Source organism: Tursiops truncatus, chromosome 10, assembly GCF_011762595.2.
Source record: "Tursiops truncatus isolate mTurTru1 chromosome 10, mTurTru1.mat.Y, whole genome shotgun sequence".
Lineage (NCBI taxonomy): Eukaryota > Metazoa > Chordata > Mammalia > Artiodactyla > Delphinidae > Tursiops > Tursiops truncatus.
The window spans coordinates 19,800,480-19,815,190 of NC_047043.1; the positions used below are offsets into that span (position 1 = coordinate 19,800,480).

Genomic DNA, 14,711 nt, shown 5'->3' on the forward strand with positions numbered 1-14,711 from the left:
ATTTATTGGATGTCTACTGGCCCAGTGCTGATATAAGAAGGCAATCCCAAATAGTGTATGGGTGTCAGGGCCCGCATCTAGCATGAAGCAAGCAAGTATAGTGTTGGAGACAGTAATCCTTAACCTTCACCCGCTTTATGGAGCACTTTAGAACTCAGTGAAGGTAAGAATGGGCGATGCAGGATGAAAGCAATACATGATAATCCCTGTCCTCCTCGAATCTCGGTGTGGGTAAAGATGAGGTCATAGAGAAGGGAAATTTGTCTGTTTTCTCTCGAAGGAGAGGGAGATTTGGTTTAGCCTTTTTCCTTGGTGAGTCGACCCAATCCCACTTGGAAGCAAACAAGAAGCCTATCATTTGACCACATTGGTGGTCAAATTAACTGGCTTTAAGAAGTTCCAGATCCACCTAATTTTCCATTCCTCCCAGACCAACATCTGTGTAAACACAGAAACCCCCAAACTGGGATCATCTCTCTTAGACATGGAGCAGATTAACAGGGAAAGGAACTGTGTGGTCAGGGGGCCTCAGATTTTGCCTCCGTCCTCTGGCTTGTAGGAAGAAGCTCGTGGGAATATCCTGAGGTTTTCATCACGGACAAGGGCACAGAGGGGTCTAAGGCCGTCAGGACTTGAGAAACAAACGCATACTGCGAACAAACTGGCAGCACTGAGCTTAGTTGCATTAGTCATGCAAAAATGAAAATCTGTGTAGGGAAGTTAGGTGTTCAAGCCAATTGACAGAGGCCTTATCCACCATATGGAGCACCCAAAGAATTTAGTACCTCATGCTAAATTTAGAAGACTTTGGAACAGGTGACCCTTTGGGAAATAAAAATAAACAGAATGGTGCATCTTTTGGTGGCCACACAGCTGTCTGTAGTATCACCTAATGAGGAGACTCATAATAACATTTCATGTTCGCAGGTTGCTCTTTTCCAAATGTTTTGACATCTATATCCTGACGGCAACCCTGTAAATTAGGTAGGACAATTACCATGATTCCTAGGTAAGGAAATTGACCTGTAGACAACTGTTCCAACAAGGCTGTGGGCAGAACCAGAACTAGCATTGGAGTTTCTGCCACCCACATGTGGCCTTGCTTCTACTCATCTCTATTTTCCTTTAGCTGAGAAAGCAGAATTCCTCCTCTAGTTTTATTTGCCTGTTTCTTTTTCTTTTCTTTTTTTTAAAATTTGGCCGCGCTGCGTGGCTTGCAGGATCTTAGTTTCCCGACCAGGGACTGAACCCACACCCTTGGCAGTGAGAGCGCAGAGTCCTAACCACTGGACCGCCAGGGAATTCCCTTCTTTGCCTGCTTCTTAATGTGACTTTCCTTCAATTGGAGTGGAGGGTCACCAGTACTCAGAATGCCCTGTGGCCCCGAAGACGTCACTAATCAGGTCTGATCAGGGGCTCAGAGGGTTCAGGAACAATTGATCTTTGTCTCACTGTCACTCTCCTTGCTTTTTATTTTCTTATTCCATAACCTTTCCCCACAATGAGATGCTCATTGTAACATAGTATAACATAGTATAACAATAACAGCATTTTAGATTCAACAAAAATAAATGGGTAATCCTTGCTATTCAGGAGTAATGCCTTGTACCTTAAACTCTTGTGGCTAAATCCAGAAAGTTCAGTTTTGACTAAACCCAGAACTGAATTATTGGGTTTATTTGAAGATATTTACCACATTAAAATAAATATTTAACCTATATCTCAGCCTCTGCACCTTCCTATTGATATAACTATCAATAACATCTAGAAAGAGCCTAATATAATTTACAGAGTCTCAAACCTGGCTGTGTATTAGAAGTTCCTGGAGAGCTTTTTAAAAATGTGATTGTTGGGCTTCCCTGGTGGCGCAGTGGTTGAGAATCCGCCTGCCGATGCAGGGGACACGGGTTCGTGCTCCGGTCCGGGAAGATCCCACATGCTGCAGAGCGGCTGGGCCCGTGAGCCATGGCCGCTGAGCCTGCACGTCCGGAGCCTGTCCCCGGCAACGGGAGAGGCCACAACAGTGAGAGGCCCGTGTACCGCAAAAAAAAAAAAAAAAAAAAAAAGTGATTGTCTGAGCCTCATCCCCAGAGACTTTGTTTTAATTGATCTGGGGTGGAGCCTTGCCAGAGATACTTAAAACAATCTTCCCAGGGTTTAATTTTTCTCTGCGCACACAGTATACCATAATCTTGGTCACATCTGCCTTCCATTCTTTCAATATGTAAAAAATTGAGTCACGATTAATGTTCTTTAGTCACTTGATTCCAACTCCACTACAAGAAATATTTGAAAAAGGCATTGTAGTCTTTACCAGAAACACAGGACAAAATTGTCTCTCTTATTTAGTGGCAAAAAGGAATGGCTCTGAGAAGCTTAGGATTTAAAAGAAAAAACTTTTCCACTGTTGTAAAGACTCAAAAGTAACTGCCTATCAGGACTGGAACTCATGGTCCTCTAATCTTCTGCTTTCCAATTGTGTGCTGACAAAGCAAGTGAGCCTTGCGTCTCAGGGCTGCTGAGACCAAAGAATTCACCCTGCCTGGGTTTGTGGCCCGGCAGTACCACTTTATATTGTATAGCCTTGATGGGCTGCTTAACCTCTCCAGACCTTAATTGCCTCATCTGTAAAATTGGGAAAAGAACCAAACTCATAGTTTCCTGTGAAAATTAAATAGGTTACTGAATTAAAGTGCTTAGAACAGTGAATAGCATTCGCTATTCTTATCGTTAGGATGATGAGGATGTATTATCAAGTTGTCTCCAGTTTAACGAGGTCTGGATGGAGACTTCCTGTGCATCTCCCAGACGAGAAATCTTTCACAGGAGGTTGATTTCCTGAGCTTTATAATTTACCTACGATCTCATTTATAGTACTGTGCATTCTCAGGTGTCTTGAAAGTCGAATTAGCTGAGCTAGGGTTCAATTGGAGAGACTATATAATATCTGCAGAGGGGGTAAAAAAATCATTGATTCTTCCTAAATAAAAAAATGCAGTTGGCATTAAATACGGCACAAGATCCTAGGATATTTTACCACCAAGCAGGCATTTTTAAGAGTTGATTTTCTACGGTATGATTTGTGAGCTTTTCAGTGGACGCCCTCCGGACAACCAGCTGCTCTGAACATTTTCTTTTCTGAAGGGTGTCATTCACACTGTGTGTTTCTCAAACCTCATCCCAAGACTTCGGAATTGAAAGTACAGAGAACATTAAATGTGGGTGCTGAGTACAATCCAGTGGGATGAGCAGAATGTGGAATGTGAACTGGGCAATGTCTTTAAAAAAATGACATGCATTCACGTAAGAATGTATTTTGATCCCTAGGAGGGACAAATTTTTCTCTGTACCAAAAATACACCATTTGGCAGGATGGGTTTATTGTTTCCGAGTCAGCAGTGTGGGTGTTCCAGCCCCAAGAGCAGATGCCCTCCAACTGTTCGGCTTGGGGTATTCAGGGTAAAGAGAAAAAGGGGGCAACAGTATGGACAGGTGGCTGGACACAGCCAGCCACTGCACCCCCTACCCTCCTGCCGCCTTCCAGAGCTGGATTTCAGACCACGCTGTGTGCCACAATTAATATTCTCAGCAGGGAAGGGCAGTATCAAATGTATCAGTTATGTTTCTGTTAGCACTTCCAGAGTCAAGGAAAATGGTTTAAGTGGGAGCATTTGTCTTAGTGAATGAGAATACACTTCAACTTAACACGTGTATATATATGTTACGTATTTCCTGAGAGTCAGCTCAGAGGTAATGTCATGCCATCACAGCTCTAATTAATAGAGGGTCTTAAGTTAGACAGAATCTTAGAGATTGCTACAGTCAGCGTCTTTGTACACAACAGAGAGGAGCAGCAAGTAAGAGCAAGGGAGCAGCAGGATCCGGAAGCTTAAACACACACGTGCACACACAGACACCTCAAGTTGTGTGGTGTGTGGTTAGACCATCAGTCTGCAGTCACACAATTGGTGTGAATCTCCTCTTTGGAACAATGACCTCTGCTCAGTTTCCTCTTCTCTAAAATGGGGCTCATAATATTGACATCGTTAAGTTATTGTGAGGATTAAGGGACATCGAGCCTGTAAAGTGTAACGCCAGGCACAGAGTATACACTCAGTAAAACAGATGCCTGCGACCACCACCACCATCATCATCAACATCAAGGTCAAGGATATAAAGACAAATGGCCTCACCTAAGCAATGAAAGTTTTATGTTTTTATGCTCTTCATTTTGCTAATCAGGTTGGTCTCGCTGAAACCTAAGATCTCAAGTGCTGAATTCCGGCACTGCAATAAGATTATCATGAAGTTGCAACTCAATTGTCTGAGCCGGGCTCCCCTGTGAGAACATGTAGGCAGGGAGGAGTCACCCTCAACTCCTTCTGGTAACCTTGCCTGAAGACAAAAACCTGATTATGGCATGTAACTTTGCCTTAGAAAAGTTGAATCTCTCTTTTTTTTGTCCAAAACAGAGCAATTGAAGGCCAACTATACCTATTTCTTTTTCTCTTCATGAAGTTTCCTTTGATTGCTCCTTTTGGATCTTTAGGAGAACCTGATGGAGGGATAAGAAAATAAGAGTGAAGGTCGACGTGCAAAGTGTCGACTTTTGAACTTCACTGCAATGCTCTGGTTTAACGAGCTCAAATTAACCTCCTCTGTGTCAGTTCCCACATAAGACATTTCTTTTATAATTCATTGCTGGGGTAATTGGCCCTCCGAGGAACTGCTGTATTTTGCGTGTCCATCTTCCTGATAGCAGTAACTTCAGTGATAACCGAGTATGTATCCGTTTTGGTCTGGCTACAACGAAGCTCAGAGCAAAACTTGCTGCTTAATTGTAGCATAAACATTAATTTTTTAAAGTTAGAATACTGACTTTCTGAGCTCCTTCTTTTGATACTTATTCTCTTTTTTAATTGTGTATTATTGTAAACTGTCTAACATGTTTGAAAAGTTATGGAGAATAATTTTTTTAATAAACTTTAACCAAGTCTTGTTCTTCTCCCAATTACCATAGATGAATTCCAAGAGGCTTTAACAGCTATCTATTGCTTGACAAAAATCACAAGGATATTTCCATCTGTGTCCACTCATCGTCCCATAATTTGTTGCAGCTGTTTGTTTCGGTTTTAGTTTTTGGAAGCCACTGGATCCCAGAGGTTCCAGACAATGAGGAAACTACCAATCATTATGATAAATCCCCCATACATCTTGATAAATGAAATAATCATCATTCCCATTGAATTATTCCCATAAAAGAAATTTTACTCAGGCTAACATAGGGCCCATGAAGATAATTTCTCTTGCACTGATTTGAAAAATGGGCACTTCTGGAAAAGATCAAACAGGAGTTAAGGGTTTCCCTGGTGGCGCAGTGGTTGAGAGTCCGCCTGCCGATGCAGGGGACGCGGGTTCGTGCCCTGGTCCAGGAGGATCCCACGTGCCGCGGAGCGGCTGGGCCCGTGAGCCATGGCCACTGAGCTTGCGCGTCCGGAGCCTGTGCTCTGCAACGGGAGAGGCCGCAGTGGTGAGAGGCCTGCGTACCGCAAAAAAAAAAAAGAAAAAGAAAAAATACTTCCATTTAACAAACCAATGCAATTTTGCACATCATGCACACTGGTTACCGCTTTAAGTCTTTTCTGAGAGAGGGACAGAACGGTGAACCATGCATGGATTAACCAGCTCTGACACTATTCATTTCCTTCAACTGCAGGTAATTATCCTGTATAATTCTCCTATGCATAAATTAAACTGCATGAATTAACAATGATCTTGTTTTCCTACATTCAGTAATTAAGACAAAATTGAACAAGGGACACTTTACATGTGGGTATGGATTAGACAATAATCCTTCTAAAAGGGAAGGAATGACTCCTTTTTTCTCCCAAGTTTGCTTTTTCTCTATTTCCCTCCCCTTTTGTGGGGTTTTCAGATCGGAGGCATTGCGAAGGACGGTTGTTTGCATGAGGAAGGGGAAGGCTTGCCACTGACACACATCACTTATCAGGACGCATTGTCTACTCAGTGGAAAAGTGTCTGTTTCCCTGTGATAGGGTACCTCTCAGCACAGGCACACTGCTTACTTAGCGGGACTAATGAACCTTTTGGCTGGATGATGTGAAAAAGCTTCTCAGTGATTACAATAAAGTCCTGAAGTGTCTCATTAATGCCTTGATATCAACTAAGACTCTCGACCTGAAAATTGCATGGACCATCTGAGTACTGAGTGACTAAGCCAAGTGATCTGGCAACCATAATCCAGCTCAGTTCTGTGCGAGAACTCAGGCTTCTGGAACATGCTACTAACCGGCAGTTATAGGAACTCTGAATCTGGGGTCTTTGTATATTTACATCCATAGCTACAGCCCAGACTGATACCAGGCGGCCCAGATTTAAAACTGTACTCTGTCTTTACTAATTTCGCTGAACCTCAGTTCTCTCATCTATAAAGTACAGATGATAATAGTAATTACCTTGGGGTCACTGAGAGAATTCAGTGAATGAATACATGTGCCTGGCACATTGGAAATGCTATTAAATGATAGCTATTATTATTAATATTGTTATATAAAACATTTTATTTCGATTCGATGTTTCACTACAGAAGAGGGGCTTTATGTCAACATGCGATATGAGATACATGTGGACATATATGTAATTCAGAAATTGGGTTTATTTTTAAAAATTGCAATGGCTTCAGACTTCCCTGTGCCTTCATTCAGTATCACATAATTTACTTAAGGGGAGAAGATGCAAGGAACATCTTTTTTTTTTTTGCGGTACGCGGGCCTCTCACTGTTGTGGCCTCTCCCGTTGCGGAGCACAAGCTCTGGACGCGCAGCTCAGCGGCCATGGCTCACGGGCCCAGCTGCTCCACGGCATATGGGATCCTCCCGGACCGGGACACGAACCCGCAGCCCCTGCATCGGCAGGTGGACTCTCAACCACTGCACCACCAGGGAAGCCCAGGAACATCTTTTTTGTACGCAGAATCTACATGCAAGGTCTACCTGCACTTATTTCCCCCCAGTTAGACTGTAAAGGAGTGAGACTCATTCCTTAAATGAAAACTACACATTCTTTCAATTTTTTTTTCAGTACCTCTAGCTTGATAACTGTATATTCACATATTTGAAAGCACCTTGAGTTAATGTAGCCCCTTAGCCTCTTCTTGCTTTGGCTGTTTTCTTCCATCAGTGGCAAAAGAGCCATTTTGCAATACTCAGAGCCAAAAAAAATTACATCTGGAAAATATATTAATGTGAAGAAACACACTTTGAGGATCTAAAAAAATAATAATAAATAACCCTTAAAAAAGAAACAGCACATGCCATTTCTATCCTATTTTCGGCCAAAGGCCATTTGACAAAATTCAAAGGGCAAAGCTTTTTTAGGGATGTCATGGGAGCCTGCAAAGGGAGCAGTTCCTGACCTTTCTTATGTCATTATCGGGGCAGGTTTCCACTTGCAAAATACAGTGTCAAACTGACATCATTAGTCAGGTAGTAAGAGAAAACAGTCATGCTTCAGGCTCTCAATGAATTGGGCTTCAAATAGGCCATATTTTGGTGACTGAAGATGGTGGGCAGGCAGAACAAATCACCCCTCCCTCTCTCCAGCTTAACATTGATTTTGCTACGAAGGCCAGTTGAATGGATATTCTGGGGTGGCAGACGCCAAATGGGAGTGAGAACAGCTCAGCACTAACCCAGCCTCTTAGACATACTGGCACCGTGATTTTGGACAAGCCTTTTGTTTTGTTTCCTAATTGGTGAAACCAGGGACATTAACGTTCGTCCTGCATACATCATGGGGTTCTCTGGTTGAGACGGGATAATGGATGTGATGAAAGTTGTTGAAGACTGCAAAAACCCACAGATATATAAGGTACTATGACTTAGACCAATGTATTATTATGTACCATTTCTGAGGGGACCTTGAACTTGAACTTCAGGAGCAGTAAACTTTGGGTATCAAGGAAGGAGGCATGTGCAAAAAAGAAGTGGTAGAAAAAGAAAGAAGAGCAGTCAGCCTGCTGGGGAGGAGGGCTAACACACTTCATTGTGTGTTAGTCCGGCTGTGTTTCATCTCTTTTTCTCCATCTCCTAAGTGGGTCCCAAATTTGACGACACTCCCCAAAGTAAAGATTTGCAGCGCATCTACCTGCCACACTGAGGCAATTCTACTTTCAAAAGAAGTTACCAGGCGTCTTGCTTATTCACACGTTGAATTAGCCAGTTTGTAATTCTTTCTCAATGCTACCAATTCCCCTTTTCCTAAATCCTCCCCCAATAAACCAACCAACAAACTGCTTCTGATACATATTTTAAGAATGAGTTTCTTAGGCCAATATTCTACAGCAAGAGAACGTGGGCTTTAGATTTGGTTATTCTACTACTGACAACTGTCACACTATTTACCTCACAGTGAAGAAATCTGATAGGAATAACACAAGATTGTGGTTTTAATTGACTTTTTTTTCCTGCATCCGACAGCATGGACCAATCCAGTTATTTATTGCTGCGTGACAAATCATCCCCAAATTCAGTGGCCTAAAACAACAAGAGTGAGTCAGGCGTTGGGAAGGGCTCTGCTGGACAGTCTGGCTCAAGGTCTACCATGCAGTCAGATGGTGGCTGGACATGGAGCAGTAGGGACCAGAGAAGCTGGGTACTGGCCAGGCATCTCTCTCTCTCCTTGTGATGCCAGGCCTCTCCATGTGGCTGGTTAGTTTGGGCTTCCTCACAGCATGGCAGCCTCAGGATAGTCAGATAGCTTATGTGGTGGCTGATAGCTTCAAGAGCTAATAAGAAGCTGAGTTATCTTTTGTGATCTAGCCTTAGAAGTCACATTCCCTATTAGTCCAGAGAGTCAGGTTTTTGAGCGGAGAAACAAAGGCCTCATTTCTCAATGGGAAGAGTATCAAAGTCACTGTGTAGGAAGGCCTGTAGGGTGGAAGACACTGTTGAGGCCACCTTTGGAAAATATAGTCTGCCATATAGACTGACTATAAAGTTGAGATCAGTTGTAGAATGTCAATAATTATCCCTGATACTGATACTTACATACAATCTCTCCTTACTACCACCCTGCCAGCGATAGCTAATAGATCAGATAGTAACTTCTAGTTCGGTAAAACAGGCAACTATTCTGATGCCTTCTCTTCCCCTCCCCCTTGTGCCTTAATGACTTAATAACACTTGTTAAACTTCCTGAAAATCTCAGGCATCCGATTCTGTTCTGCCACGTTTACATGCCTCCGTCCCTCAGGGCACTGTGCATATACGCCTGTGGCTCCCGGCTCCCCATGTGCTCCCACGACAGCTGCACTGGATATGAGTGATCGGCATTCAGCATCATTCCAACCCCATCTCGGTGCCTTCTAGTACCGAAGCCCAGAAGCTGAAAACACTTCTGAGAATCCCCTGCAGCTCGGATTACGCACATGATGCAGGGGGTCTCCACCAGGGGTACTTGCCACAAGATTTGATGGGGAGGCTGTGGGTATTGGTTTCCTACGGCTGTTTTAACAAATTGCTACAAATTTAGTGGCATAAGGTGACACACAACTACTAGCTTACAGTTCAGGAGGTCAGAAGTCTGAAATGGGTCTCACAGATGTGTTCCCGTCTGGAGATTCCAGGGGAGAATCCACTTCCTTGCTTTTTCTAGCTTCTAGCGGTCACCCACATTTCTTCTCTTGGTGCCTCTTGCTCCACCTTCTAAGTCAGCAATGTTGCATCTCTCTGACCCTTCCTGCATAGTCATATGACCATAGCTGGGACAGGTTCTCTGCTTCTAAGGACTGATGAAATTAGCCTGGGCCCACCTGGAGAATCCAGGATGATCCTAAGGTGCTTGACTTTATCATATTTGCAAAGTTCCTTTTGCCATGTAAGGTAATCTCTTCATTCACAGGTTTCAGGGATTAGGATATCTTTTGGGAGGGGGTGACGACACATTATTTTGCCTGCTATGCTATACTTCTGCCTTTTCTGTTGTCACCACTGGCAACCACCTTCATGGACTGTCTGGCTTTCCTGTGGTGCCTTCCTGGCTGGCTGTTTCCTGATGGTGGCAGTGGCAGCCTCATTCTGGAGACAGTAGCTTCCTAAATCAGCAGGTAGCATCTAGATTATTGATCAGGCAGTGACTCCACTACAACACGACTTTCAAAGTTGTTACAGAAAGCTCGACCTAGGGTGTGTTTCCCTGGCCTTCCTGACCTGACAATTCCATAAGTCATTTTATGTCCTTTCTGCTGAGTGGATTCTGAACCCCGATGCATGTTCTCAGTGCTATATCCCTGTGTGTGTCTATCTCTCTCTTTTCTAAGCTCCACATATTTCTGAACCATCACCAAGACAACACTAAATTATATTACAATTTCGGAAGATACGGATCATTTCAAAGTGGCTAAAATGCTGCTAAATAACTTTATAAATGAAAAGTATGGCACTGCTGTTCACGGGTTACCTGGTAGTTATACAGGAATCTTCATTTAGGGAAGTTAACCTTGAACCTCCATATATCAGCGGGGTCACATTAATTAGAAGGTAGACTGTTACAGTTAAGGCCAAGACCAAGTCACTCCGGGCCTTCATATATAGCAAAAGGTAGGGAAAGCAAATGCTGTACTGGGAATAACCTCTCAGGAGCTGCACTAGCTCCAGGAAACTGTCACTTTGGATTTATTCCCCCTATTATGGGAAGGAAAAACCGTGTGCCCTTTGTGTTCATCTGTATTACTTTCGTATTTGTGAGGTACCCTCCCCCCCACCCCGCTCTTGCCTCTCTTCCAAAAGTCCTCCCAGAAAACAAAGACAGAAGGGGACCAGCTTGAAGAGAATGGAGTCATTGTTCCTTCAGTTCCTTCCTGAACAATTTGTTTGAGAAGGAATAGATCACTTCCAGTGCTCGAGGTGAAAGCCACAGCATTAAACCCCAAAGACAAGTGACTTTATTATACAAGAGTTACAGGACATTGTTCTGTACACAGGTTGTTTTGTGGGACGGGCATCGCCAGCCTCGTTTTAGCACCATCACCATTATTTAATAGCCTTATTTCATAATCGTGCCCATCTGACCTTTGCCAGGCACACCGCCTCACTATCCTGAACTTTCCTACCTTCAGTCTTGATCTTGAATCTAGGTCACAGGCAACGAATTCACATTTGATGCCTATGACTTGCTAGGCAGCACGCAAGCCCTGAGGATCCAGGAAGGAACAAAATAGACCCTCTGTGCCCTCAGGGAGCTCACCGTCTTCCTAGTCTTATCTGGTGAGTCTTCCCTTTCCCTTCCATTTATCTGTAATCTTACCATAGGCACGGATGAAATCTTCACTGGCTACTTCAATCACAGCCTTCCTCTCCTTCCTCTGACCTCTCACAGCCCATTTCTAGGGTGACCAAACCGGAATCCTTCTGAGTGAAAGGGGTGCTATTAATAATTATGCTGCAACAACAGATGTACACAGGGCAAACCAAGACATGTGTGGACAGCACTCTGTCCAACACAGTTGGGCTCTTCCTCCTTCCCTACCAGACTGTGCACTTCCTAGAAGGTATAATCAATATCTTACACTTTCATATTGAATAAAAAATCTAACTTTGGCCAGATCCCAGTACTCCCTTAAATTACAAAACACTGAGGACTTGGACTTCTAATGCACCTCAGAAATAAAAATACTTGTTAATCATTTTATTATATTTTTGAATGCTAAATGGTGTGAAAAACATTCCCTTTGTCTAAGACTCTGCCCTCCTTGGTCTGGCAGAGAGCTCGTTTTGATCTTATGAAATACAACATAGAAATATTGCACCTCATTTGCTTTCACTGTTGAAAAGAAATCTAATTTTCTTTTTTAATTAGTGTGATAGACATGTGAAAACATTCATCTCCTCCACGCAGTGCTCATCAGTGTCATGTAAACCTTGCACACTAGACAATAAGTCAGAGTGGCTTCTTTTCTTGATGGTGTCCAGGGAGGGCACCCCAGCATTGGGCCATGTGTAAAATGATCTTTTCTACATAGCCGGCCACATTCTGAGAAAAACATCTATTATTATTTGGGAATACTTCCAACTAAGGTGGGATTAGTGTACAGTGACCAAAAAACAAAACCAAAACAAAACGAAAAACCCAACAACAACAAACCTTGGCCATTCAGCCAGAGAGGAACTCAGTGGCCTCAGAGGGCAGATAGGAAGAGGGAGGAGGACGTGTGGGTGTTTCGATATTAATTCATTCAAGATCTGTGCATGGAGTGCTTTTGTTTAGTTGAATCGGCTGGAAGGCCTCCACATGCACAATGGGGAGGTTTTCATTTTCAGGGGGAAAATGTTGTGCGGAGAAACTGTCTAGAAGGATATGATTTTGAAAGCGGAGAGGAATGAAGCCAAAGGAGGGTTCCCTCCAGATGAAAAGGCACATAGTCATAATCGTTCCCCTTTGTTGACGGGATCTTTCAAATAATCACTGTGGGGTGTTTACACGACAACTGCTTTACGGAGCCATCCCGCGTCTAGGTTTGCCTTTGGGGAACCAATTATGTGCTGCTGGCCTATCTGTACCTCCTCTCCCCACCCCCAGCCCTGCTTCCCTTGCTTCACTGTCTGTTTTCAGCTGGTATTCTTTTCTGGTTGAATGGCCACAAACACAAGCTGTCTATCTCCTCCAGCTCGCGGAGTTCAGCTTGGCAGATGAAAATAACCTTGGTAGAGGAGCTGTTCAGAAGCACGAGGCCCTGCCCATGGCCACCAGGGCAGAGAAAGCCCAAGTGGAAAGTCAAATCTGCCATTGCCCAGAGGAGCACCTACTGCATAAACAAAATGGACTTTCACTTTACCGCCACCTCCTCCCAAGAAAAGGAAGAAACTGGTTTTAGACTTCTGACTTCTTTGCAGAATAGAAACAAGACAGCATTTTATCTTTTTTCCCCAAGCCATTGAATGAAATGAACAGTAAAAATAAAACACAGGTTTGCAAACGCTTCAACCCCAGGGACTGTTGTTTGCCTGATTCCACGATTTAATGTGAAATGTGCAGGCTGTGCTGCCCGCCCTCCAGAACTGCCTTTGTCTGTGTTTTAGTCTCTTGACACCATGGGGTGAGCCAATAATCTGTGAATTAACCCAAAATATAGCAGAGAAGTGACTTGGTTATATTCAGAAGTGAGCATGTGGTTGGTATCACAGCTGGGCTGTGGGGTTTAACTACACTAGGGATGTATCCATTCAGCAACCTCAGACTTAGGGCAGGACACCTGGCCGTTTGGGCAGGACACCTGGCCGTCATGGGCAGGGCCCCAAGTCAATGGACTTTAATACTAAAGAGTAGAATTTGATATGAGTTTAGCTACCAACACCTGTAGATATAAATATCTCCTTCCCAGGTCCCTTGGTTTCTCCAGGTCACCCTTGAAAAGGGATGGGTCCCTTTTCTGCTGGAAATAATTTGACTTTGCAGTCAACAAAGAGAGCCACTGCTGGCGCTTGTGTTCGGGTACTCAGAATTTTGTGCAAGTCCCTAGTGCAGGCTTTTATTAGCTTTTCCTCGCTCTAGCTTGGTATTCCTTTATATTTATACATAAGATAAAATATTTAAAGCAGAAATCTCACACTGGATTGGCAGAGGAAGAGAGAAGCAGCACCCATTGGGGGCCTTTCGGAAAAGCAACATATGCAGTACGTTTTTGCTCAACAGATTCTCCAGTATTCAGGTTTTCAGATGCTTGGATGCAGCAGATTTTGGGGCAAGTGTATCACCTTCCTGGGGAAGAGACAGGATTAGGCAGTATCTCTACTGAAGGGGGAGCTGGGCACAAGAGGCTGAGCCTGAGGGCTGGGCTACCAGGGATGGTGAAAAGCAGGGAGGCCCTTTCCTCTAGTGGCTGTTACCCTGAGTAGACACACCCCTGCAATTTGTTCCTACAGAAGGTTAGCCACTGGCTGCTTCCTAATTAACCACTGGAGAGTAGCCCGATGATGCTCCTTCTTGAAGAGTTCACAGCTGACATCCCTTGCTTGGAACAGCAGCTAAAACAGTCTGATGGAGACACAATGGGGGGTGGGATTAGAGGGAAAACTCAGAGGCTGGTTCAAAAAGGCTGGAGGAGGAAGAGGAAGAGGGGAAATAGGTGAATAGGAATATCCTGGGGTGGGGGTGGGTAGGAGAAGAGCAACATTCTCAGAGCCAGATAACCCTGATAGAAAACAAAAACGAAGAAGTGATCACGTGTCAGATAACAAAGGGGCAAATGCTCACAGAAGATGCCCAGTCCCATACGGAGCGCCAAGTACAATCTCTTTGGGAATGGGGGCGACGATTAGTCCCAGTCCTAGAACTTCAACCAACTGCATGGCTGTGAGCGTGGAGGAAGTGGAGAGCAGGGAGGAAAGACGGACCCAACATGTTTTCCAAGACAATCATGATTGTTTCCCCCGGACCAAAAGCTTAAACGTTTCCTCTCCGTCACTCGAGCAACACGTTGGTATCTTCAGGATAAGAACCTTCCACGCTGCCAACATCCCCTCTGCACCACCCCCGCCCCTCCCCCCAACAAAATCCGCCCGGTTATCTTGCTTTTCCACTTGCTCTCTTGCTCCTGCGGGAGCTGTCACTTTGCACGAGGGGCTGGCACAGCGCTTCTGCCACCTTAACATCTGCATGGCTTCCGCTTGTCTAATTTCCAGCAGCACCTACTC

General features: G+C 44.1%; 1 protein-coding gene across 8 annotated transcripts in view; it reads right to left on the reverse strand.

Annotated features, from left to right (window-relative positions):
• RIPOR2 (RHO family interacting cell polarization regulator 2) overlaps positions 1–14,711 on the reverse strand; it is a 210,242-nt gene that overhangs the window by 72,205 nt on the left and 123,326 nt on the right. Inside the window, exon 1 of one of the 8 annotated variants that reach the window (XM_019945183.3) lies at positions 4,495–4,534. The exons of the other annotated variants lie outside the window; for them this stretch is intronic. The gene's annotated coding sequence lies outside the window, so the exon portion shown is untranslated. Of the gene's footprint in view, positions 1–4,494; positions 4,535–14,711 lie in introns of those variants that run through there. 8 annotated transcript variants of the gene reach the window in all.